At 39.0% G+C, this 26,404-nt stretch overlaps 1 protein-coding gene across 1 annotated transcript in view; it reads left to right on the top strand.

Moving 5' to 3' along the window:
• FRMPD4 (FERM and PDZ domain containing 4) overlaps positions 1-26,404 on the top strand; it is a 424,326-nt gene that overhangs the window by 217,972 nt on the left and 179,950 nt on the right. The window lies entirely within an intron of this gene.

Below are 26,404 nucleotides of genomic sequence, written 5' to 3'. Positions count from 1 at the left end.
ATGCACTATTGAGAAAATTTCTAATATGCATATCAGCAGATGCTTTACTTTGAGTGCTTTATGTAAGCCATAGGCTTCCTGTACCTTATTTACTGCCCTTTTCTTTTTAAAGTTAGCTTGGGGACAGTGGTTTGGCAAGGTGAAGATGACGGACTTGGAAATCCTCTCTCCCATTCTATATTACCACTGATGTACAGGTAAGCTGGTAGTCTAGAGTGGTACCGAACCTTTACCATTAGATGCAAGATTGATGCTAAATAAATTTCTGTGCTTAAATGCTTTTGAGTGGCTTCACCCCCCGACTCTTCCCAAGCTGGACTTTTATAACCACTTTTGTTTTGATAGAAATTTTGGCTATTTTGTTTTTGCAGACTCCAAAGCCTAACATTGTTAGGCTTTTCTCCAGAAAGATGAAGACCAGAAAAAATTGAGTTACAAATAAAGAAAGGTTACATTTTGCTATGTAAACTCTGTATGCAATTAAAAAAAAAAAAAAGTGGCCAGAGAGAGCAGAACCATGTTTCTGGATACTCATGGTAAAGTGGAAAATCCTGTCTTATGTGAGTTATCGTAGTTCCACTGCTGGCATCTTTATGTATCAGGGCCATAGGAAACAAGTCTGTCATATCTTTGCTTTTCAGTTTATTTGTAACTAACTACTTTATACCAAATGTCTCATCTCTATTGGACTCTTACTTTGGGTAAAGTGAAGAAATAGAGTGAATGCATTATCATCTTGAGGAATGAGATGCCTCCAAAGAAGTGTGTGATTTGGATAGGTAGACAGTAGCATAGTAACTTTCTGCCTGACCAGTCCTATTTAATGCTAGGAAAATGCACTTGAAAGTTAAAATCTGTGGTGTTTCGGAGAGTAACATGTCTAAGTGCTGTTGAAATTCAATGGGATTTTGAAGAGTAAGTTAGGTTTTGAAATTTATGGTCCTTAGACTCAAAACCAGCTGTAAATGTCCCCTTGAAATCCTTTGTTTTGCTTTGATTTGTGCTGTCACCTAGTCTCCTCTTAGTGTTTTTGAACAATCATCCTATAGTAAATCAGACTTGAAATAGACGTATGCCCCTAGATAGAGAACCTCTATCAGTTGTATGGGAATTAATATAGATTAATATAGATTAAAAAAATGGTGATCTTAGTTTTCTCTGCTAGTTTACGTTATACTTTGTATTGCCTTTTGAAGAAGGGCTTTTCAACATCACCTTTTTGGAGAAGTTTTTGTGCAATCCTTTCTGTTTACATTTGGTAGAGCACTCGGTTAAGTGCTGATTTGGTCATCTTCTAGTAACAAATTTCTGTGTGTACAATTGATGTTTGAGGGTATTTCTCTGCAGCATGCAAACTGGTTGGTTATTCCCCTCTCCCCACTGCTTTCTGCTCCTATATATTTTGTTAAGGTTTTATATGAACCATCAGTATGTATATTCTTGAAGTTGAGTTTGTTTTCTTGTGAAGAGGGTGGCGACTATTGGCAGTCCATCTTTTGAGTTTCTGCAGGTAAGCATGCGGCTGCTGCTACACTGGGTGGAATCCTTGGTACAAATAGAAAATTGCAATCTTATTCACTTATTTCTTGGTACATAGGACAGTACATGACCCAGAATGAAACTGGGTCATGGCTGGCGCCTTTGCAGAGAACAAGCATGGCTGTGTGACAGAGATTGAAAGTCCTGAAGGGGTTTAGTCCCTGTTCTACTTGCATTTGAGAATTAATAGCAGAAAAGAGGACTGACTTAGAGGTTTTAACTCAGTTGGTTCAAGTGAGGTAAACAGAGCTTGGGGTAATAGAACTGTTGTATTGTCACATGAGTGGTTCTTCCAGTTCAAGGCCTCTGAATACTGCCTCTTTAATGCACCTCTCTGCTTGTTATGACTGACGGTAAAGCAGTTGAAAAGAGGAGTTTCCTCAGTAGGCAAAATAGAAAAGTCTCAATCTGAGTGCAAAACTCCTGTTACTTTTCCTGGAATTATTCAGTGAGGGACATACTAGAAAGAGAGTAACTTCTTAGCTCAGAATAAAAATGAACAAATCAAATATTGAACTACCAGGTAGTTGACGTTCTTTCAGCTCTTAGATTTCTCCCTCCTACATGTGTCTTATCTCATATCTATAATGTTAATTGAGTTGTATTGCAGTAAGTAGTCTTCAGCAGATCTAGTTTCCATGAAAAGGAATGTATGTTCTTCAATCTATCTGTCTTCTACTTCAGATAGGGAAGAAGGGACTGTTTTTATTGTCTGGGGATTACTTTTCTTTTTTTTTTTTTTTTTGGTTTTTTTTTTGTTTTGTTTTGTTTTGGTTTTTTTTTGTTTTTTGTTTTATTGGTGGGGTTTTTGGGTGTGTTGTTTTGCGTTTTTTTCCCACCTGTTTATTTGGGGGGAAGGAGGTGTTTGATAAATGGGTGCCTTAAACTTTCACCCAATCTCCGTGTTGAAAAACCACAAACCCTCCGTATTTGAAGGTGCAATATTTAACTGTTTGTTTTCAACAGCAACAAAAAGGGAATTGGCTAATACTGAAAATCACTAGTAGGTGAGTAAATGTTGAATGAGCAAAAATCTGAAAGTTGCTGTGCTACCTAGAAAGACCTTGACGCTGTTTCACCACCAGGTAGGCATTTAAGGAATAAAAGAGTATGGAGGTACAGTGCATGTAGCATCAGCAACTCTGCCTATATACAAGGAAGATATTTTAATTCCTCATTGGAGGTGTGAACCACAATTGATAAAACAGGAGAAAAACATATATCAAAGGAAAGTCCTGGAGGACTGGTTCAGCAAACACTTATGCAAATGACTATCTTAGGTGTAACTAATTAACCATATGAGCCTTTGCCTTAAATTTACAACTTTTCTGTACTTCAGTTGCCATGTCTTTGTCTTCCTCTAAAGATACTCTTATTGCAGATTTCACTGGAGATTGAACAGAAAGAAATGAGGTTCCTTGTCTTTATTCCCCAAAAAGGCGGATTGCCATCTTTATGTGATGTTATCTTCTTTTCTTCGCTAAAAAGATAAGTAGATAATGGAATGGCATCAACAATAATAGATAGACTAGAAAGACTCTGAAAAAAACTTCCGTATCTTTTTCTTTTTAGAATCTTACTCTACTGCTGAATGTTTTAAAAAACAAATTTGGTTGGAGTTGTGTGTCTTCCTACTCTTTCTAAGTTATCAACAGTCTTGCTTGATAAACTTTAAGGATCACCAAAACCTTAAGCGGAATAACTGGGGATACTGTCAGTTTGGCATATCAGCCCATAAAGCCCCTGATGACTTCCATGGTAACTCCTCAATACAACTGCCCTGTTGTGTTCCAGCTATTAACAAAATCTCATTTCCAGCAGCACGAGATCTTTCTGAAACTCCTGCCGTGCTTCGTGGAGTTATGCCAAGTGGGATCCCTTCTCTGAGGCACAGAGTGATCAAGGAGATCGATCCAGGACAGTCAGCGGAGATGTGTGGTGTATACCCCGCTCCCTGTCAGAAGGGGTAGTAGGGAGTCAGAAACTCCAGAAAAATTCTGGGGTCAGTCCTGGAGCATAAGTGGTAATAGAGAGATGATGTTTTAGTAAGGACTTAGTGATAGAATTAGAAATACAGTGTTAAGAGGAGTGAATATTAGGTATATAGTGGAAAGAATAAAAAGAAACAAATAAATGGAAAAAGCAGGGAAGATACAGAATCCACCAAGATGAGTTATATTTTTAAGGCTTCATTTTATTCGACCTTTATGGTCTTAACAAAGATGGTAGTGATAGTAAAAGGTACTGCCATAGATAGTGCTTTTCTCAAACTCAGTATTTCGAAGACATTTTCATTTAGAATGGCAGCATCTCTGTCCCATTACTTGTAACATGTCTTTTTATTATGACTAGGTAGAATAACTTTTTTCTTTCTTGCTGTTTTGGAATGGAAGATATTTGCAACACAGAATTTTTTCCTACTGGTGTACAATGCTATTACTGCGTGGAGAATGCTCCCGAAATATAAATAATGTATCGGTAGGAACTGTAGACCCATGTAGGTGGAGGACTAGAAAAACTGAATGTTTGCCAGGCTCTTTTATTATTTATCAAAGCTGGTGAAATCTAGTTGTCACAGCCCAAGATACTCAAAGATTTCAGTAAAAGCCATTCTTTTTGTAAGTCATGTTTCTTTAACCAGGTATTACAGTTGCACTAGTAATGTTCTTTAAAGGATTGCAGGCTCTAGGAAGTTGGTTATGGTTTTGTAGGTTTTTTTGTTTCTTGTGTGTTTGGGTTTTTTAAAATAGATTTTAACCCATATATTTTTGCTGACAAGTTTAGAAATTACAGATTGTTGTCATACAGAGCTCTGATACAATAGCTAACATAACTATTTTTAATTATAAACTTGTTTGTATTTTTGATTAAACTACCAGGTTTTCCTCTGGGAATCATAGAGCTAGTTTATAAAATAGACTTACCCTTAGCACATTTGAAAATCCAAGCCCTCAATGCTTTTGGAGGCCAAAATAGTTTTTAAATCTGGTTACTAATAACCAGGAAGTTAGCTGTATGCAGTATTAGCAGAATATTTTTTTTTTATGTCAATATTGCATATGAGAGCTTAGAGTGGCAGGGTTGATTATTTTTAAATACCACCAATTGGGTTATAATGCATGTGTGATATATATAACGTTCCCATAGAGTAACGAACGTAAATACAAGTGTACAGATAGCATCTGGCCGTAAAAGAAGTAGAATGGTTGCAGGCGTGTTGAGACACGCCAGCAAGACGAAAGAGAGCCCTGTAATAAAATCTCATTGAGGATGCAGAGAGTATCTTTCAGCATTAGGCATTCTCCTCATGTTTCACATAAATGCATCCTCCTCTCACGAGAGGATGAAGAGTGCATTTGCACCGGCTCATTCAAATTGAATGTTGGTAAAAGAGTCTTGAGAAAACACTGAACAGTCTGGCATTTTTTAAAGATGGGAGAAAGGTTAAGTTGTCTGCTGTTTAAACTGCTGTTTATTGGATATTTATTTGCTGACCGTGTGTATTCAAGGTGGTGAAAGCATCATTGGCAAGATTTCGGATGGCTGCATAGCACAGGTCAGGATTATATTAAACTAAGGCTGTTTTTACAATAAAGTTTAGATCTTCATAAGTGACTCAATATGTTGTTTTTATATCTGAGGATAGTTAGATTGTATTTTGTTGGCAGATAAAAGAGGATAGGATGTGCCTTCTCTGTATCCTTTCCTTTTCTATCTCTGACAGCACTGCAGCTTTAACTTTGCTGAAAGCTATAGTAAGTGAGAAACTAGATATGGCATTGACTAACCAGAACATTTATTAAAAATAATTAAAGATAGACTTCACTATCAATGTTTTGTTTTTATTGTTTTGTTTGCTGTTTCAAAAATAATGTAGAGCTCACTGAACCCAAACTTGCTAATTTCTCCTAAATGCACTGAGTGGCTGCATGGAGGAGAGTCAGAGTCACTGTTTTGGGTGAAGCACAGCATCACCTTGCATTGCCTTAGGCATATTTTAAAAGCATCACTAGTTAATTGTAGAAACAAAAGGTAAGGCTATATGTGCACACTAGATTTAATCTTGCATTACTCTCACAGTGAAGAGATTTGTAAGAACCAAGGAATTTTTATGTTATTGTAAATTATTTGCCTAACTCTCCCACCCTGCAAGAGACACGCACACGACCACCACCACCTGCGTATATAGCTGAATAGCAGAAATAAATGCCTTCACTATTTCAGCAGGGCATCTTTTTAACAGTGTCTTAACATTAAGGCAAGTCTTGTGTTATAAATGATCCTGAAGTGGTTTTTTTCCTTTTTGCTGCATACATGCTCTCTCTCTGTTTTTATTTTCTTCATTTTGAAGGCACTCTTTGAAGGGCTTTACAGTTGATTTGTTATTTTTGTTATTTCTTTATTTATTTTTCCCCGTCTTTTCCAGAGTTAAGATAAAATGTCTTGCAAGACAACTGCTGCAATGAAACCTTGTGTTCCTGTATGTGAAGTCTTGCTTGTTTAGTGAAAGTAGTCTGCAATATTTGCTCGAGGGAGATGTCGCCCTGAGAAAATGTTCAAAATAAGAGTGAATTACTTAAAAAATCAGTGTGTGTATGCATTTCTTTTATGTATATAAATATATGCTATAGACATGGTGTCAAGAGCTGGTTTTGATTTGTCTATGTAAAACAGACATGTATAGTAGTTGTGTGAGTGGCACTGTATTCAGCTGGCTGAGACATTCTTCCATGGGCGTTCTGGATCAGAGATTCCTATAGGAATAACACACACTCACATGCAGCTAATCTTGGGGTTGACTCGGCTCTGTTTGGATGATTTACTGTAGAGATGCTGTTAGCGGTGACGTGTTCTGTATGCGATTGGGCAATTTGATCGCATTAGTGGTCTTGGGTGAATGGCAGAATCCAAGTGGTCCTGCTGTCATTACTGGCAGTAAACTATGCATTGGTAGATAAACTTATGAAGGCTATATAGCATTGCAGTACTGGAATGTGGTTTTGGTTTGGGGTTTGTTTTTTTTTGTAATGGGAAAAAGAGTCTTGCATTGAGTTCTCTGTGTACTCTATGGACTGCAGTGACGCTGGACATCCGAGTAAGCCTGGAATCATAAGACCGTAAAATGTGCTCCAGAGCTGGATAAATGCTTTCTGTGAGTTTCCCAGGTATCTGTTAAATAGGTTTCCAGAAAGCATGGTTTGACTATATGTTTGCATGAAAGTGTTAAGTGCGCAGCATAGCACATAGCTTATTCAGTCCCACAAAGATTTATTCAAACACTCTCCCCTACCACCTCTGTTGCAGCAGCTCATTGTGAAAACCCTGGATGTTATGTTCAGCTTCCATTGAAAGAGGCTGCTATGGAAAATGGCATGACATGAAGCCTACCAAATTATTACAGTCCAAGGGATTGCTTTGTTGCCCCCATAATTGTCAGATGCTCTGGATTTGACTGTGTTTGTTGCTTGGTACAGTGGACAATGACAGGCAACTCTGTAATGCCAGTGTTTGAGGGGGTGAAAAAAAGGGATGCCAGTTGAGACTTGCACCACTTCCAATACTGGTTGAAAGGCTGAAAGACACTAACATTTCCAAGGATGGACAGCCCTCTTCCTATCCCATAGGCACAGTGGGTTTTGACTGCCTTCAATCTTATGCTGTTAAGTTCATGTCAGTTTGGAGGGGATGCATGCTTTTGTTTGGTCGTTGTGGTTCTGTTGGTTGGTTGGTTGTTGTTTTTTTGTTGTGTTTTTTTTTTTTTTTTTAATCAACCCATTTTGTACTCTTCTTGTTGGGAGAGTAGAAAACTGGGAGTAGAATCCCAGTCTTATCTTAAGTATTAATTAACTTTCAGTACCAGAAGACAGCTTCTTGCTCTTCTGAAATCTGATGATTAATGCTTTTGTTTGCTTCTGAGCGATATGTTGTTTGTCATGTCACCACTGAATTCCTGTTCCTTTACTAAAATGGGTGTTCTTGGCTTTGCACAAGCAGACGTTTCTTTTGGCTTGCAGAACTGCCTTCTCTTCTTGTCCAGAATCCAAATAGAGAATGGAGTTTAAAATTTGAATTTATCTTAGAACAATATTTAATAATTAAATCTTAACACCGTGTTTCAGAAAGTTAAAGTTATTCCTTTTTTCTGACTACTATAAGAAGGATGAAGGTGATGACAGACCATTTTCTGGCACGTCAACAGGGTGCTTTCAATAGTGTTAATTAACTGATTCTTCTGATAAACTCAGAAGGCTCTAATTTTGAAATAATACAAAACTGACCAGTCAGTCAGCAGCTCTGCATATCCATCTTTCACTGTTGAACACTTTAAACATTTGTATTCTAGGAGAGCTGTCAGCCAGTTCTCAATCGATATTTACAGTATTCACCTTTCTCAGAGAACATACAGAATATCTCTGGGTGTACTGTAACGTACACACCACCTGTGAGCGAGTGCAGCCTTTCACTCATTGGTAGAGAAATGTCAAAGGGGCTGCATGGTTGCACCTGCGTAGTTTCAGGATGGCGATAAAAGAGGATATGTCCGAGCTGCCCCAGAGAAGACCTAAACTGCTACATTAGAAGAGATGGAAAGAAAATCAGAGTTAACCTTGTTTTGGGAAGGGTTCTTCATTATCTTTTGGAAAGTGGAACTTCACTGCTGATGCCATTGAAATTGTCCATTTGTAGTATTCTGCTTTCACAGCAAGTTTACACGTTGCTGTTTGTGTGCTTACATTGTAAATGCAAGTACCATGTCTGCTTCTGGTGGATGCCCACTGAATGAAAAGGCAGACTCCAAGTAAAAGAGTGCTCTTAGGTTAAATTTAGTGGGTTGCTTACTCATTTTGCAGCTGAGAAAAAGAACTCTCTTGCTGGGATATCGAGGATAGCTAGTGACTCAGGAGTTTTCAGAAGCTCTAGTTCAGGGAAAATACAAATATCACTGGAAAAATAATATAAAATGGTAATTTACAGAATATTCTTAACATACACTTTTTTTCCTAGTTATAATTTAGTTCAAGAAGGAAAATACTCTGAATTGAGGTAGTAGTAATAATTGAGGTGGTATTTGAAGTTGCTTTTTCTGTTCTTTTTCTGTTTAAGTTGTAATAATTTGGGAAGGTTTTGGCCATTTTTCCACCCATCTGGCAGGGAACTAGAGGTCTTACCATGCTTTGAGATATTGTGAAAGTCTACACCTGCATTGAGAGGAAAGGCTCAAAGTTGTGCTCACGCTCTGAGAAAGAGTGGGCTCAGCCCTCAGTCTTTCTGGTGACTGGCCAGGCGGCTTGGAGGTGGCCACAAGTTGTCTTTTTGCCCAGCTGTTTTCAAGGGAACAGTCTCTTTTCAGGGGAAGAGAGGGGTTTTTTTTGGTAGCTCCATGTCTGAGGACAGCTGCTTCTGCAGACGAACCTTGGTCTTTGGTGAAGTCTTCCTTTGAGATCAATTCAGGATTGTAATTTCCTTTGGATTTAGAGTGTTACGGTTACTTTCTGAAGAAGGAACAAAGTCCTTGAATTGATGCACTCTTATTAGACTACCGGATTGTATGTTTAGTTGAGTATATGCAATGTATATAAGTCAAATCTCACTGAAGAGGACGCTGCAGCTGTTGGAAAATGATGTGAATTAAATTAAAGGGTAATTATAACTCAATCTCTTTTTACACAGAGTTTCTAATAAATTGAAAAGTTATTTGCCAGTGAAAACAGTTCATTGAAGTCCATGCTTTATGTGTATCAAAGGAATAAGGCTATAGATGTGGAAAGCATTAACAGTACAATGAAGTCCTTGTTGCAGATCAGGTTGTCTTGCATCAAATTTTTCTTGGTCTTTGAAAATTCTTCTGCAGTCATGGTTTTTGTCATTTTTTCGTTAGACTTTTCCCCACAACATTTAAGATGCAGAAAATGTAAATGTCAGTTCCATAATAAGGATTAGCTTTGGGCTTGGAGAAGAAAGCATAAAGTTAATTGAAAGGTCATAAAAAAATGAACGCTTTTCTTGTGTGTATTTGTGCGTATACTTCTAAAAATCTGTTTGTAGAGAAATAAATCTTTCATTTCTAGAGAAGATCTGGATAGTTTATTATGCTTGTTGAGCATCTTAGTTGCAATCTCTAGGATTCTCCAGTTGTCAATTACTTGAGAAAACTGTTACACAATTTTAGGAGCTGGCAGCATGGCTTCAGAAACACAAAAGAGATGCCTTATTCAGTGCTAAAAGAAAATAAATTTCAAATAATTTTAACACCTGATATGAAGTACTTAACAAAAGTAGAAGGAGAACAGATAAAATCATGCTTATTACAAAAGAGGTAGCGTTTCATGAAAAGTTTGTGGCTGTTTATGGTGCTGTGTCTTGGAACAAGTTAGATTTTTCAGTGAGGCTATATAAACTAAAATGCCTATCTTGTGAAAAGAAGAGTTTGCTCAAGCCCAGCAATGTGTTATAAAATAGTATTATTTTTCTGTTGCCATTTTTGGTCCCTTGGCACTACAATGTTTTAATTTCAAACAAACAAACAAGCCAAAAATCCCAAGCACGTAAAAGAGAAAGGTATTGAACAATCCAAAAGTTGTAGCTTGAAAGGTGCATCAAAAGCTTGAAAATGGTTGACAGCATTATACGTTTGGCATTGGCTGCTCTTAAATGTGTGTAAATGCCGCTAGACCATGTAGCGATAGGTCTGTGCAAAGGCAAGGCTTGCAGGAGTCCCAGCTGAGTTGCCTGGGGCGCTGGAGGTATGGCACGAGACCCCTGTGAAAAGAAAGGTCTGCAGGAACCCTCTTTGTTCAAACAGTTTCTATTCGGACCCATCGAAGTGCAAGGACTTATAGCAGGAACCTGTAACATGCTTATGTATTCTGGTGTCGTAAACACCATTGTGCTTTTGGTTGAAGATTTAAATATAGAAATTGGCCAAGTGATGATTTTTTAAGCTATAAAGTACATATGCTGTTTTTAGGGAAGTAGTGAGCTAATAGAAAAGCATGTTTTTAACATTCAAGTGGACTTTTCTCTTCAAAAATGTAGGAGAAAAGATGAAAAGAGGCCATAGCATTTGCTGTAAATGTGAATTTCATAAATATTTCAATTTTTGCATAATATGATCATGTGAATGAATATAATCTTAGGAGTACAATAATTAATACACGTCTGTCATTTTAGAAAGAAGATTTCCAAGAGATGTTTTTAGAATGTATTTGCTGTTAATTAAATATCAAAACTTCTTCAAGCACATACTACAGTTAAATTGCTTCAGTCGTGGTGAACAAGTGATCTTGGCACTCTGAGTCCCACGAGAGCGCTGTGCAACCACTGACTCCACAGGATGGGAGGAGACCTTATAGCAGCCTTCCAGTACCTAAAAGGGGTCTTACAGGAAAGATGGGGAAGGACTCTTTATCGGGGAGTGTAGCGATAGGATGAGAGGTAACGGTTTTAAACTGAGAGAGGGGAGATTTAGATTAGATGTTAGGAAGAAAGTCTTTTCTCTGAGGGTGGTGAGACATTGGAACAGGTTGCGCAGAGAAGCTGTGGATGGTGTAGGGTCAGTAAAATAGTCTCATATCACCTCCTTCAATCCCCTGAGCCTACAGAGTGATCTGAACTGTAATACTTCTAGTTATTTGTAGTCACTAGAGCACCTCATTGGACTTCAGCAACTTGGTACCATTTAGACCGGGTATTTCAAATCTCATCAAGGTGTAGGCAGTGCACAGGTAATGTGGGGCAGCACTTGCTTCACGTAAAAGGGCTTGCCAAAAAAACCCCTGCACTAAATTGTTGTGGAGTGAGGATGTTTAGACTTTGCAAAGTGTTTTGTGTATGATGTGCTCTAGAGTAGCTATATTTTAAATATAATAGGAGGTTAAGGAGTGAAAATTTTATGTCTCTTGGTTATCTGCCTTCTCATGGTTTTTTCAGAGATTTTTCACACACTGTTTCCAGGTGCAGTTTCTTTCCACAGGTTCATAGTTCATTAGTGCTAGGTAGAAATTTTCCTTTAATAAATGTCATCTTGCTTCTATTTTAATAATTATTAAAAAAGGGGGAAAGAAGTTTGTGGGACAGGTGGCATTTTATAGGCAGAACAGTGGTGGGGTTTTTTATTCCTCTGTGTTGGTAACTATGAAATTAATACTGAGTGCTGTTCTCAGAAAACAAATGTTGAACATAATTATATTTTGAATTTAAGTTGCACCTTGCTAGTGTATACCTCATTATTGATACTCTCTTGAGCCCTGTGAAGCACCATATATCAATGTTTTGGACTGCAACCCCTTTTCTGGGATGCTGAAAAACAGTAATGGAGAATATATGAAAATGAAGAAGTGCAAACTGTTTTTTCTTAGTCTTGTAGCCATGCCTGTTATACATAGGTAGCTATTACATCAAAGAAATCACTGTTCTACAAGGTTAAATTTGTGAAAGCTTAACGATGTTTTCCTTTTGCTGAAAAATCTATTTATACCAATTATTTGAGCCAGTCTGCAAAACTATTAGTAGTTCATAGAAAGTTATGCAGGTCCAACTGATTTCTGAATTTCCCTTGTCATAAGCTTTCCTTTCATCTGGACACCCACTATATGTGGTGAGATTGTGGCTTATTGCCTCTTTCAGAGGATGGATTGAAGCCGTGGTGATGACTTTTCTGTAAAAACAACAGCCAGCTGTTATGTTCTTCTCTGCTTTTCCAAGGACTTCACGTCAGATTAAATTGCAGATGATGAGGATAATGGATCCAAGGCAAAGGAGTGGGGGGACTTCTTAATGTATTAGAGCTGAGAAATGACAGAGATAGCAAATATAAAATAAGGAACAAGATAATGAAGCGAAAGAAATGTTCCTCTCCAAAGGTTGGTGGCATAACCAGATGAAGCCAATATGCATTTGCAACTCAAACTTGTGTATTTTTCATAGATTGTGGTTTTTCTGTCTTCTGGTGCATTTCCACTTTAGATGGAGGAAAAAAAGTTCTAACTTTCCTTGGGGGTTCTTGGGGGGAAAAGTTGACTTCTTCAGAAAGGAATTAGTATCAAGGGATTACTTATATATATATTTTTTTATATATATGTACATACACACACACAGAGATATGCCTTGTTGGTGGGATTGGGAATTATTTTCGGCCCTTTTAAGTTTTAAATACTTAATTTGTGAAAAATAAGTTGTCTCTTGAGCCAAATTGTTTTGGTTTTGTTTGTTGTTTTTTGTTTCTTTAACATATTGATGAGCTATAGCTCATAACTGTCTGGCAGAGCTAAAGTGCAGTTGTTCACATCTCTATGCTCGTATTTCATTTCTGCTCTAAGCCAAAGTGCTGAACCATAACAAATCTACAATGGAGAACATTTCTTTATAAAGATTGAGCACAGTAATTTTGCAAACTGGAATAGAGTTTATTTGACAAAGTGCTGGGGAAAAAAAAATAATAGCAAATTCATCAACCCAGGCACTTTATTCCCATTGCTGAGCATTTCCAGGTTCGGCAGAGCAGGGTTCCAGCTCCCCACTTCAGGACCATGAATTTTACTGAGGATAAAGGTTGGGTGTTGACATATTAAGTTGAACAGGCATCTGTTGTTGTAGGCAATGACCACCTGCAATTACAGTTCTCTGTCTTGGAACCTCATGCCTTGTGTAGACTTTTAAAAGCTGCATTGACAAACATGTAGTGGAGATAATTAGCCTCTGGAGGCTTCATTGAGGGGCATGAGAAAGCAGTTGCCTGGTATTGTGAGGACGTGGGGTCCTTTGCAGCATCAGCAGCATAGGGCTGAAGTTCAATTCCTGTGACATAAAATAAGATGTGTAATTGCATTTTGTTGTATTTTATCAACTGCTTGCTGATGGCAATGTGAATTTTTGATAGACTCTGCAGAGCGTGAGGGAAGATGGACTTCCCTGGTAGCAGTAACAGCGGTATTTGCTGAGGCAACTCTTTGTTAGCGCTGAGCCATTAATAATGGTGAGTGATATTTGGAAACATGAGCAAAAAGATGGTTTTAGATGGGGAGGATTTGGTGGGAGGAGGGGAGGGAAAGGAAGAAAGAAGAAAGCATTTCTCTGTGTGCTGCTGTGTTTTCTGAAGAACAGCAGGATCTGTTTGCAATGTGAAAATAAGGCTGTAGTGTGAAATATGGCCAAAACAGCTTTTAACTAGATTGTTTTTCAGTGTACAGAGTCTGACATGGCTTGTTCTTGTCCATCCATGCACATGAACACCTCTTTGGTAAAGAATAAATGCCACTGTCAGCAGTTGGAGTGTTGCAGGGGTCCTGTTTCAGCCATGCCATCGAGGAAAAAATTGCTTGAGAAAATATGGGAGCGAAGCCTGCTCATCCGTAGCTTTACCTGTGGGTACGATCACACCTTTTCAGTAGCTTTTTCTTTTTTTTCCTTGTAGCAATATTTATGCTGGTTGTAACGTCTTTCTGTAAACTTTTTGGTTCTGTTCTTAGGTATGTTGTACATGGAAACTGAAAGGGAGAACTTGCAGAAAATGTAAATAGCTGAACAAGAGTTTGACTAGTCAGTTTGTTTGAAATGCCAAAAAAGTGGATATGAAGACATTAAAGTTGATTCTAGAACTTTCCAGCTTGGTTTCATTGTTAATTCTAGTTTGTTTTTAAACTTTCACGAAATGATTGCTGTTATAGTTACTATTTAAGAATAAATATTCTAAAATGTTACCAGAGGTGAGAGGCAAAAAAAAAAAAAAAGTTCCACAGTTATTTCTGGGATGATTTTAATTTGAATAATAATTTTAGTAGTGTATCCTAGAACTTACCCAGAATTGAGACTGCACCAGAATGCCTGGGATGGCAAATAATTTTTAGCTCTGAACCAGTTTCAGTTTGGACTCATGCCTGTTAAGTTTTCTAGGTTCAGAGCATGAGGGGATGTGTGAGAAGAATTTGGGTGCAGGAGAGCAGCATATCTATGGTTTCGAAGGAACAGTTGTCTTCCATAATGTAGAGTTTCTTAAGTTAAATTGGAAATTAAAATCTGAGCACTGAATTCCAGTGCTGAGCTTTCTTGTTTACAGAAAAGTGTTTTGATTTTCTCTTCTTATGCTTTGTGCTTGTAAACAAAAGAGAGGCTGCCTGCCTACCTGTAAGAAGTAGGTGAGAAAACATTATTTTAAAATTTTTTTTGGTGAACAAAGTTGTGTCAGAAGCTAAGTAAGAAGCTGAAAAACTGAGTAATTCTTTCCTCATCTTTTTTGCTTTGTCTTAGGAGCTATTTGTTAGAGGATGATACCAAGTAAACCATTTGGGTTTGCAGAAAGAACATATATAAGGGTTTTTTTTTCTGTAGTTGGCCAGTTTAATGTAAAATACAGGTCTCTGCACAGTGACTATCAAGAGCCATATTTCTGGTGCTTATCCAAGCTCTACAGTCCTTGCTTGTAAATAGAAGATAGCAATTGTAGACCATCATACACACACACACACATATATGCATACACACCCACACACATTTATATGTATGTGTGTGTGCTTGCTTTTATTATAAAAACTAAATTCTGACCTTTCTCCCGATGCTTGCCTTTCTTCCTTTCTTGCCTCACTGTCTGACAGCCGCCAGGGTGGTCAGGATAGGATGGGGGCCACTGGAGTCAGGAAGCAAGGTGGGCCCAGGCTGGCATTGGCTTAGGATAACGTAATAAACAGCTATAATTTGTTCCTGATAATTTTATGGTTGCAGAAAAATTATTGGGCAACACACAGTGGTTTTTGTTTGTTTGTTTGTTTAAACTTGGTACTATTATTTTCTTTCAGTAAGTGTCTGAAAAGATGCTACCTGGAAGACACAGCAGTCTTGAATATTATTTTATTTATTATAAGCAGCAATGGCAAGGTCCTCCCCAAACCTTGTTGCTTCTGTATTAAAACTAGTTTAGATCTCATTAGGTGGCTTGGGGCAGCTCAGCCACATGGTGCAGGAAGCCTGCCAGCGTGGTGTTTAGTACCCCGTGGAGGCATATGTGCTTGGCCTCTGGAAGCATGGAATGTCCAGCCTTGGCGAGGGCTAAAATCCCAGCATTTACCTCTCTCTTTACTCCTATGATTGACCGATGCTGCCCTACTTCATTTACGGTAGTAAACCCTAATCTTACCCCTCCTTGCCCAAGTGGAATTACTTCTCGATGTGGCAAGTGTTTTAACAAACAGCTGCAACTGGGCTCTTTAGAGATGAGGCTGGGGTCTGCTCATGTTATGTCCGTACAAATAAAAAGAGAGAGTGCACACATTGTGCTTTTTTCCCCTTGGCCAAGCGAGCCTTGGCAGCGAAGGGACCATCCTGGTTAACGTCAGGCACTTCTCCCTTGCAAGGCGGGTCCAGATGTGCGTTTTCATTAGCTTGGCTTCCTGAATCTGGCATTTATTTTTTTTTCCCTACAGCTACTGATGTAAGGCCAAAGATCTTCAGTGGCCACACCATTTTCTTTTTAGAAACATATTAAAACAGAACAAAACCACAGTCTTGTTAAATCCAAATCCTGAAGTCATTGGTTGCAATAAAGGTTGAATAACATCACTACCTCTTACAATGTTTGCAGTTTCTGTTTGGGAGCTGTGGGATATGTGTCTCCTTACCTAGCCATGAACTACACAGCCATAAAAAGGCATTAAAGGTAGCCCTAGTGCCCCATATACTGCAACTGGTGTGAGATCAAGACTGGATCTGCAGGAAGTGCAATATTTACTCTTAATCTTATGTTTTCTTTTCAACAGTGTAACATTACTGAGCAAAGTTTATTGTTTTAGCTGATCTGCTAGGTTTTGTGAGATAGGTACATCAAGTGGTACGCTGGTTTAACAAGACAGCTACGGTGTGGTCTTGCGCAAAACTGTCTCCTTTGCCAGCTTCCCGGGTTCAGGCTCTCTTTTCTCCAAAGTTTTACCTCTGCCAATACTATGTTGCTTGTATCATAATGATGTAAAGATACAGTAGGAGGAGAGAGGGACTGAATCGTGCTGGATGCTGGCAGTGGAATAGCAACCAGATTGCAGTATTCCTCTTGCTAGTTAAAGATAAACCATTCCCTTTATATTCTTCCCAGTTTAAACTCTGAAGTTTAGCAGTGGCATTTATGGTGTATTTTGATAGCCCATGTAAAGTTTTCAAAAACTCATTCTAAGCTAGATATTGATGCTCTTTAATTCTTCCTTCTCTTTAGGGAGAATTAAAGGCAACTCTTGTGTGAATTGTTTTTTGGCTCTTCTAGCAAGAAGAAACTGCATGTACCTTTTTTTATTGTGCTATTGAAAAATGTGAAAAAATAACATGTAGAATCTGGGTGAAGGTGTGGCTGACGTGTAGCCATTACGTTTCAGAGAGCAGACCCTTTGAGAACGGTTGAGACTTTTTAAAAAAGCTTTTTGCTCAGAGGTTTGTGAATGTCATTCTTTGTGTTACAGAAGGCAAAGGCACAGAACTTGCTATCACAAGTTGAAAAGTGATATTGCTAAAAAAATGATGTAAGCTGGTTTTACTCAGATGAATAACTCAATCTAGAGAGGAGTTTTCATGGGAAGGTTGTCACTGGAGGAGGATGAGAGAAGGAGGATCTCTGGACCTCTTTGGGTATTTCAGAAGAAAGATTAAAATAAGTGATTCATTTCCTTGTTTGTAGTCTGAAAGAGCAGATTTCAGTAACCTCTGAGAGTCTGCTGTTTTTCAGCTGTGAAATCTCACCTTTACACCAAGGGTAGTAGAGGAGCTTTGTTCAATGGTGTGCAAAGAAGGCAGTGGTGCAGCATAAGGTGGTTGATACAGTTCTGTCCATTTATAGTTAGGGTTTGTCAGCCTTTTCAAATAATATGACTAAATGAAGAAACTTCAAAACATCATTCAACAGAGCTTTTTATTTAGGAATCTGTGTAGTGTTGCATGTTCTAATTGCCATCAGTCCTTGTGGTGCTGTCATGTAAATCAGCAGCCGACTGGTCTTTCTCATTTATATCACTTGCAGCAATTCATTAGCTGTGCCTTATCCAAAGGGCTTTTATTTTTGGCTTTACAGTCCTTTGATGTGCTTCTTTCTGGCACTGACCCATGACTCTGGGTCTGTCTCTCAGATCCAGCTTGAAAATGTGTTTTCCTACAGGGAACGAATACAGTGGAAATTCATCCAGTTTTTCCAGGGCCTTATACCTGAGACTTGCTGGCATGTCCTGTCAACCTGGACTTCTTTTGGAATGATTTCTTTACTGAAACTGCAGGATGGAGTGGGTGCTAATGACTTTACAGACAGAATAGACTTTGATAGTAGATTTAGACATACTCTACTTTTCTAACTTGCTAGTAACTAGTGCCCCAAAGCACAACATAAGTGCATTACGTAATTTAAAAAGTACACTATAATATACTGCAGCATGAGCATCTTGCTAACAAGAGCTGCCAAGCTTCAGCATAGTCTGTATTTAAGATGCTTACCGACAGACTCTGTCACAAACTTCTCTTAATTAAATTTATGTTTACCTGCCTCCTCTATAACTTAACTGCATTATGAAAAGCTTCCTTATCTTTCTGTTAGTAGCAAGCTATCCAATAATAGAAGACTTGCACGTGGCGCTGATGAATAAGTATCATTTAGGTAAACTAAATGTATTCAGAGGGGCCTTTCACAGTTGTTAACATGCTAGATTTAGAGAGCAGGGGGTAAGTGATGGATTTAGGCAGGGAAGTGTAGGAGAGTGTGCCTGGAAATTTAAGTGAGGAGTCATCTGCAGCTGTAGCTAAGAAGGGTCTTCAGTAATGCTAATGCACAGAAAGGCCTCCAGAGACCCTTCTCCCTGCACATCCTGTAGTTAAGGGAGAGAAAATGGCTCCTCCAGCAGGGAGTTCACTGCCCAAGACAGATAGCAGCTGCTGCATCCCACTCCTTGGAAGAGCCTCTTTTTCTTTGTCAGCGATAGATCAAGCTAAAGGGGACAAGCATCACTAAACCAAAGGTTGCTTTTCTGAATACCTCCCACAGGTTCTCTGAGGGCAGTGTTCAAGTGAAATATGTAAGAAGCACTTAGGATTTCTAAGAGACATTGAGAGCCGTCTGCTCTCTCTGGGTTTGCTTGGATTTTAGACGAGTGAAGAAACAGTGCAGTGGAGATGTGTGGATGAGAGATCAAGTGGGGGAAAAAATGGAATTAAAAATGTGTTACTTTTTTCTGAGACTGTCTTGTCTATAACATCCTTTTCCATACTGCATGTATGTCTGAAAGACGGTATTCAAGAGCATTGAAAACCTGGGTTATTTAAAAAAAAAATAATCTTTGCTGTAAGGAGTTTAAAATTCCTTGTCTGTTCAAAAAGGACAAGCCAGAAGAAAGGAAAGGAGAGGAGTGGTGGGTGCTGAGGGATATTGGAAGTGAGATTGCAGAATGGGCATCTCTGCATGTCAGGCTTCTGAAAAGGCACCTTTGCTGAGGCGAGTGGTGGTTGTTTTAGGTGGACATTTGCTAGGAGAAATCGTATCGTGAGGGCTGGAGTTACATTTAGCTTGGCTGGATAAAGGCTACAGAATTACTTTGGTTCCCTCTGTTTTCACACAAACTTTTAGCACTACTTAACATTATGGGTGATTGTGGGTTGCCTCTTCAGTAAAGGAAGTGCATCTTTGTGGCCCCCTTAGTGCAGAAAAATAATTTTCCAGAGTTTTCTGCCTGAGACTGGATCATTTCACCCTCAACTGTGTTCACATTTCCCATGCAGTTGGAGTCATTGGCAGCAAGTGTAATTGGGTAATATTTTTGTCTAAATTGATTTGGTTTTCAGTTTCAAAGAGATACCAAAACAACCATAGTAAAGAAGCCCTTCGGAATCACGTTGGATTTCATAAGGACATAACATCTTGGCAATCTGTTCTTTAGCGATAACTCAGATCTTGTGAAACATTTTTTTTGACACACTTTTATTTTTTTATTTAATTTAGATTTTTATTTCGAATGCATGGCTTTCTCTTCAGTTACAGAACATCTAGCACATTCTTGAAACTACTGTATTCCTGGCCACTGGGGTTCATCCGATGGTAGAATCAGGATCAGGGATGCAAATGGCTTCTGTCCAGTAACCTGCTTTTTCCCCAAAGAACAGCTGCCTGGGCACTGAACCTCCTTGCCAGAAGCCAAATTTCAATGCCTTCTGTGGCTTGAGAGGGATTTGGCAGGTGTTGCCATTAAGGAGACTTGCGGGGTAGGTAGAGTGCAAGGGAGGGAGAAGGGTTAGCTCCTGGTCCCCAGGGGTGCGAGGAGGTGGGTGTGTGGGCAGGGGTTCCTGCTGGGGGGACGGACTATGCAGAAGATGCTGCATACTGGGGTGTGCTTCCTGCACTGCTGAAAGTGTGAGCATCCAGACTTGAAAGGGGAAAAGTTAAAAAAAAAAAATAATCCCAAATCCTGTTAACAGGAAAAGGTAAGTGTAGTGCCACGTTGTGGATAGCTCTGTGTGTCTTGTTCTTCCAGCGTAACTAGAGATTTCATTTCCTGCATCACGCGGCATGCCTCGGGCTCATGGCCATGAGTTGTTGAAATTTAAGACAAGATTTCTGCGTGATGTCGCTTCCTGCCATGGCAGTGCTGTCACTAAGCAGTTGTTCCCTCTGACACCCGGCTTGTCCTTTTAATTCCCGCTCTGCTTGCGAGCCTCTGCCAGCTGGTGGCCTGACTGGGGAGGTATTCAGAGATGAAGCTCGTGTGCAAGGTGCGACCTGGATAGATATATTACTGAATTGTCTCCTGGACAAAAAAAAATAGCTGGAGATAGTCTTTGATGCAAGCAGCTATGTTGCTTTGCAGCTGAGGCAGTAGTTCAGTGGGGGTGGTGCGTCTGGTGGTGAGGAGAGACCAGGTAATCTGCTTATTTAATAATGACCTGTACGCCTCTTAAATAACATTGCAAAACTATTTGTTCTTACCAGAAGTTCAAAGTCTGGAAAGCAGTAACTAGCTGCTCAGATGAACACTTAGAACAAAGAAGTATTACAGGCTGCAAGTCCAAATATGCTGATGGACCAAATGGGCCTGCCTCTGTAAAAAGTAACAAAGGAGAAAACAACAAAAAAAAAGTAAAATAAAATAAAATTTTGATATTATTGAAAAATATCGCATCCCTGTCACTACAAGGTGTATGTGTGGGGAAAATAGGTACTTAGAGGAGTTTATTCTCTTCATCATTCTGGTCCAAGGAGGTATTAATTTTCCACAACCTTCATAGCAGTAGTCATATTTTAGCATTTCAGACGTCCTTTTCCTTCCATCACATGCCGTCCAGTGTGAGATTTACAACCTAATATTGTCAATGCAAGTGACTAGGTACTGTTGCTTCTCACTTCCTCCCAAAATGTGTATCCTAAATTTACCTTCTGAAAAAAACGTGGTGCTACAACTAAGTACTTCAACGGATGTGAAAGGAACACTTTATATTTGGGGGGGAGCACTTGGCTCACCCGAGCCAAGGGAGTTGTGCTCTGTTTGGGAGTTATGCTTTGTAGCGTACCCAGCTGAAGCTGGCAGATGTTTAGAACATGTTCCACATTCAGGTGTGTAAATAGTTCCTCAAGCAGGAGGAGAAAAATAGGTTTGGTATAATACAGTTTACCTGGTGGATTTTGTTTGGTTGCTTTTTTTCTCTGTCAAAAACCACATGAACAACTCGAGCAAGACATGTCTGGGGACAGATGGCTTCCATACTGTATCATAATGATTCTGTAGTTTGAATAAAGATGTCATTTGAGAAAAACAGACATGGAGATTTCTCCTTGCAGTAAATCAGCATTTTGCGTGCACAGCATTTCCTTCAAAGATCAGTTTTTGCACTTACCATCAGATTCAAAACTGATCATAAGGATATAATCCACTAGTTTAAGCCTTTGTTATATGGACAAACAAAAATAAAAATGTGCCTTATTTGTGGGATGTTCTGTGGGCAGAAATGAGAGTAGAAACCAGCAGTGTGTTTAGGAGCTATGAGCTCAGGCATTTAATCAGTGGGAAAAGGTATTCACAGATGTTAAACCTTCAGGCATACCTTCACTCCATGTTTAACTTCATTGAGTTTTTATCAATGAATTTGTAATGAATAGACAATTTCATTTGACCAGAAGGAAAAAATAAATAAATATATATATAAAAAAAGAGCCGCAGTTTCTGGGAAGCTGTTTTGTAACACTGGTGTCTTAAATGATGTGGCAACAGGATTTTCACTATAGCGAAAAGCCCTGCATCAGGTCGCAGGGCCACCAGAGATCTTTCAAGACAAGATGCGCCTAGTTCAACAGGATAAAAATTTAATGAGAGAAGAATTGACTAGTTTAGTTTCTTGATGGAAATCAATGTCCTTTTCTTTAAAAGAAAAAAAATATTCTTCCGTACTACTGCTAAAGCTTTTGTTTGAAATACTATTCCAGTGTAGCTATTACTTGGCAGGTTGGCTTGTTCTCACGTTACAGGAACGATGCTAATAATTCCTATTGGCTGTTGTGACCTCTGCTGGGGGGAAGAGAGTCCATTTTCTTGTAGCCCTTCCTCTGGGAGCCTGGCAACATATTCTCAATTTATTTATTTATTCCTTGTTTGTGCCCTGCAGCAAATTTCCCTACCTGCCAGGTGGCTGAAGTGATTTGCATACTTTGTCATTTATCTCTTGTCATAAATCTAGTTCAAAAGCAAATATCTGATGAAATTTTAATCCTAATAAGCTTTCATTTCTATGGGTGTGTGCTTTGTATACATCGTGTGGCGTAATTTATCTTTGCATACGGATATCTGTCTAAATGTTTAAGTCCAAGGCTATGTTTCTATTTGCACCTTTGCCTCATGCTGCATTAAGGTGGGGTTTGTACAACATGTCATGCTTTGAGTGTCTGGGAGTTGTTGATGTGCAAGTCTAGATTGCATCACCTTTCTGGGTGCGTACACTGAAGCTGCAGTCAGATCTACTTAGTTTGAAGTCTGCTGCAGTTCTGCCTCGGTTTGTTTGGAATCCTCTGGCAGTGAAGTAATTTCCCAATAACGAATCTTTGGCTTCAGACTGTAAGAATACCTGCTAACTAAATGTTTCTCGTTCTTAAACATTGCAAACAATGGCTTGCATTTTGACTGTATGTTCCACTTTACTAATTAATTTCCTCTTTATGGAGATGTACGCTTATGTTTTGTTGTTTATGTTTTTGTTGTAATGTTTTGTTTTTTTTTCCCTGAAGGACTTTTTGCTGAATATAAAGCAGTCCTGTCATGCCGTCAAATAAACAACCACCCTTGCCACGATGGCTCTGCCCCAGAAAAGGTGCAGTACGGAGCACGATTCAGCACGCCTATCCCTTGTTTTTGCGGGGACTCCAAGCCAGTACATTGTGGCCCTGTTGTGCCAACCAACCCAAACATTTTGAGCTGTGACCTGAAAAGCATGACTCAAAGGTACTTTTGGTTGATAGCTCTCACCAGCCTAGGAGGAGCTTAAAAGAGATGACACACATAGGCACACGTGATGTTTGTTCTCTGCACATTTGTGGGCAGTGTTGTTGTGTTTTGGTTGTAAAAGAAGCCTCCTCAGATGGGGAACCAGGTCAGCAGAGCGCTAGGTTTTGGGTGTGGGTGGGAGGCTTTTGGGGGAGGAGTGTGAGATGGAGCTAGTTGCTTCTCAATGCAGCCTTTGAGTTTCTCTGCGTGCTCCTTTCTTCTGGTGGAATGGCGTCTTTCTGTGCCACCCTGGCCGCCTGCGGTGAGACAGGCATACAGACTAGGGGTTAGGGTCACAGCTGTGACACTGACACAAGAAGAGAAAAATAGCTGGGAGGGACAAGCAGTACGATCCACTTGAAAGACTGGGTTTCTGTGTGTGTGAGGGAGCTCAGGGTTTGCTCTTGCTGTCATGGCTCTGGGGGCTGGAGTGGCACCAAAAGTTGATGCAGAGCAAAGTGTGAGGAGAAGAATCCTAAAGAGGAAAGGTCTGGGAAAAGGGAAGGCATCTCCACCTTTTCTTGCTGCTTGCTACAAGCTCTGGCCAATTCTTGCTAGGCAGATTTCACCAGTGTTGCTCCTTCATGTCTAAAGCTTTGCAGCTTAGTGAAAGAAAGTCGCTAGAACTCTTGGAGACCACTGTGACCATGATGTTGCACTTAGAGAGAAATTTATAAACCCAGAGGCTGTGGTTCTCATTTTTATTAGTATACAGGAATTAATTATAAAAGAACTTTTATGCTATTGAAATTCAAGTTATAAAAGTAATCTCCAAAAGTGGGAACAAATACAACAGTGGGGAGAAAAAAAAATCTAATAGATTTTGAAAAATAGATGTCTTACAATTCCAAACCTTAGAATTTATTTTTTTTTACCTTCTTTATATAAACCCTTTATCCTTTTTCCAGGGAATGATGGTATTTGAACACGGTGATATTTACATAGTAAAATAGCAGTTATTTCCTTTTCCTACAAGATTGATTTAAGTAACATTTCTATTGTCTAGCAAAAAAAGTCTGCCTGCCTGCTTGACATCTCCTCTTAAAAGCTTCTGAAGACCTTGTGACAAAAGGCAGTCTTTTAAGAATCATAATTACCATTTACAGATTATAAGATTCATTCTACCATGAACTTCAGTAGAACAGAAGGAATACAATGGTTACTGAAATTAGAGTGGTGATGCCTAAAAATACATTACCTCCACCTCTTTTTTGCGGAGGGAGGGCTCTTCCTGGAAGCCCATCTCCAACATGCATACCAAGACAACGCTCTTCTCTGGAAAGTATTTAGAAATTCTTTCATACTTGCAGAAGTACTTTCCCTTATGGAGAAACCAGAAATGCCAACAACTGGAGTCCTTGCAGCATCCATAGAAACAGATTGCAGTAGCATTTCTGGTGAAACACTGAAATTCAGGCGGATGCAGAAGCAGAAGAATTTGGATCACCCATTGTTAGTGTGATACTATAATAGCTAGACGGCAGCCTGTGTGAGTTTATTAGTACTAGCAGTGCAACTTTAAAGCATCTTTTAAGAGCAAAGATTTTTTGGGGGGTATGATTTGGAGTATTTTCTGTTGGTGTGTTGTGATGTTACAGACACAGGTATGCAATCATTGAGGCTGCTGGTGCTGCCTGCTTTTCTCTGAACTATACCTTTATGGGAATATTCCCAAAAATATAAAAGGAGGACTCTTTTCTTGATGGGGAAGGACTGAGTTTCTGCTTAATCACTGCAATAATCCTTAGTTTATATTGTAGTTGGAAGAAATATTTCCATAGGTCCCCCCTTACACCAAGCAGTCATGGGTATCTTGACTTCCAAAGAGGGCTGTGTGCTTGCAGAATGAAGGGATAACATTTCTCATGTTTAGTTGTATAGTTTGCTTAGGTTGGTTTCTGGTTGTTTACTTTTTTTTTTTCAAACTGCAAAGACAACCTAAGTAACATTCTTTTCACATGGGAGGTCTGCAAATGCAATTTTGTATTGAAGCGCCTGTGTTAGGATAGAGTTGGGAAGAAAACAGCCTAATTTGCTCTGGTTCACCTGCCAAAAATGTTTCAATTGAAGCTTTCTTCTCTAGAGGACAGGGGGAAGGTTAGCGATAAAGCCTGATTGTTTAGTAATTTTCTGCCTATTAATCCATAGAAGTCAATTCCCTTTTTGAAGAAGACAGCAATAGTTTATTTCATTATTTTTACAGTAGCTTCTATTTAAGCTAATATCATTTTGCCACCCCACTCCAAGAAAGTGGGCCTGAAAGACACATTTGCCCATCCCTTCTTTAAATGCCTGCATTCCTGCAATCTAGATGATTAAAAGTAATGCTTACATCAAGTATTACTATGGCTTTGGATAAACTGATACTGGACTTGCAGCTTCCCTTTGCATCTAGCTAGTTACCATTGCTTAGGGGAGGCAATCTGGCCTCTTCCAAAACTCAATGTTGAGCTGCAATTTGACAATTAGACTTGTCAGGAAAAACATGTTTTATGTCCAGCTTCTTAGGCAGTGACAGATTGGTTTATGTTCTCTCCCTCACCCTATAGTCCATTAAATAATGTTGTACTATCACCTTCCAGTCCTCAGAAGGTTATTTTCTGGCTTGAGCAACACAAAGGCTTTTTGTGGTGACTTTTCAGAGTTCCTGATTGAAGTTAGTTAGCTTTGTGGCATCTATTAAAACCAAGTCTCAGTCATTGGCTAGCAATAACCGACATGTCAGAAATTATGACCCTGAACCTTCAGTTGTTAGCTAGGACTTCAGCAAGCATGACATATGTGGTAATGAATACTGAAGGAAAAAGTAATTAGTGTTTCTAGAATTTATTTATAAAAAGGACTTCACGGAGCAACCTGACTTGAACCTGCAGGCTTTTCATTTCTGATTTTCTTAATACTGTTTAGCGTTTTCTTTTCATTATCTAAATCATAGCTGTTGAGGTGAAAAAATCAATATAATTTGCTTGTATTGCCTCAGTTGCCTAAATCCCACAAAGATCTAAATTAGAATTTGTTTTCTTTTACGTTACAGCTAAAATGCCAGTCAGCAGATTTGACTCAAGCTATTGTATTTTTCATTTTTGTTCTTCCTTTTACTATAAGTTATATCTTGGCTTAGATCTACTTTGAGGAGTGTGGAAAATGTTAATTTCCTAAATAATGGGATATTGAACCATTTAGGCTTGGTAGTGAGTACTATTAAAATTTTTCTGTAATATTTCTAATGTGGGGAAAATATGCTACATTACGTAAGGCTACATTTTCAACTTTATGGTAGCAAATCTGCAATAACTTTTTAATGCTCTTGGGCCATTTAGATTATCTCTTGATGGAACTGAGTAATAGAAAAAACTGTCCAGCAGGAAGACTTGGATTTTTAGCATCTGCTTCAT

This window comes from Numenius arquata, chromosome 1 (genome assembly GCF_964106895.1).
Source record: "Numenius arquata chromosome 1, bNumArq3.hap1.1, whole genome shotgun sequence".
Lineage (NCBI taxonomy): Eukaryota > Metazoa > Chordata > Aves > Charadriiformes > Scolopacidae > Numenius > Numenius arquata.
The sequence above is the reverse complement of the archived record's forward strand: the minus strand, read 5'-3'. Positions and strand labels throughout refer to the sequence as shown.